We start from the raw sequence: 809 nt of genomic DNA on the forward strand, positions 1-809 counted from the left end.
AGGAAAATTGTATGGAGAGAGGAAAGAGAGGGTGGAAATATATCAGCTGTCTGAGCCAAAACCTCCCAGAGGACCGGTATCTCAGATTTCCTCTCATGAAATATTCAGTGAGCGCTTCCCACAGCTCCTGTGAGTGGCAGAGGCTGGCCCTCCGGGGCACTTCTCTCTGCCTCCCCGGTCCAGGCCCAGGTCTCTCTACGCCTCTCCTGTCCTGGGGAGGCTCTATTACTGTGTCTGTGCCTTGTGCTCCCCTCTCTCTCCACCTGTGTCCCCAGGGGTCTTCCTTGGTGTCTCCTCGCCCACCTCCATGTCTGCCTCCCTCCCTGCCACTATCGCTCTGGCCCAGAAGGTGAAGATTCTCCCCCTGAGGAGCATCCCAGGGACATGGACCTGCGTACTTCTCTTTGGCTCCACCCTCCAGAACTCCATGCGGCTGAGCGGGGCGAATCCCTCGGACTGTGGGGACCAGACGCCTTGTGCAGAAGAGCCGGACCCACCAGGGTGCCCAGAGGGTAGGGGCTGGGGCTGCATTTGCTCCAAAGGAGTTGGGGCTGAAGTTGAAGAGGGTGACGAAAAACAGCTCTAAGGGAAGATGATGGCTTCAACTGACCCCTGGGCTGGGCGGGGGTCAGAAGCCCTTTAGTGGGGGAAGAGAGCCCCTGGGGGGAGTCAGCAGGGGACCCCAGCCCTGGAAGCTTAGTCTCAGCCCTAACTCCTGTCTGCCCATCACTCCACAGGTGGACTCTGTCCTGATTCCCCACCTGCCCCCTGCCCCCCAGGAACATTCTTTTCTGGAGCGAGTCCCCACA

Source organism: Giraffa tippelskirchi, chromosome 11 (assembly GCF_054371585.1).
Source record: "Giraffa tippelskirchi isolate mGirTip1 chromosome 11, T2T-mGirTip1v1.2.pri, whole genome shotgun sequence".
In the NCBI taxonomy this organism is placed as follows: Eukaryota; Metazoa; Chordata; class Mammalia; order Artiodactyla; family Giraffidae; genus Giraffa; species Giraffa tippelskirchi.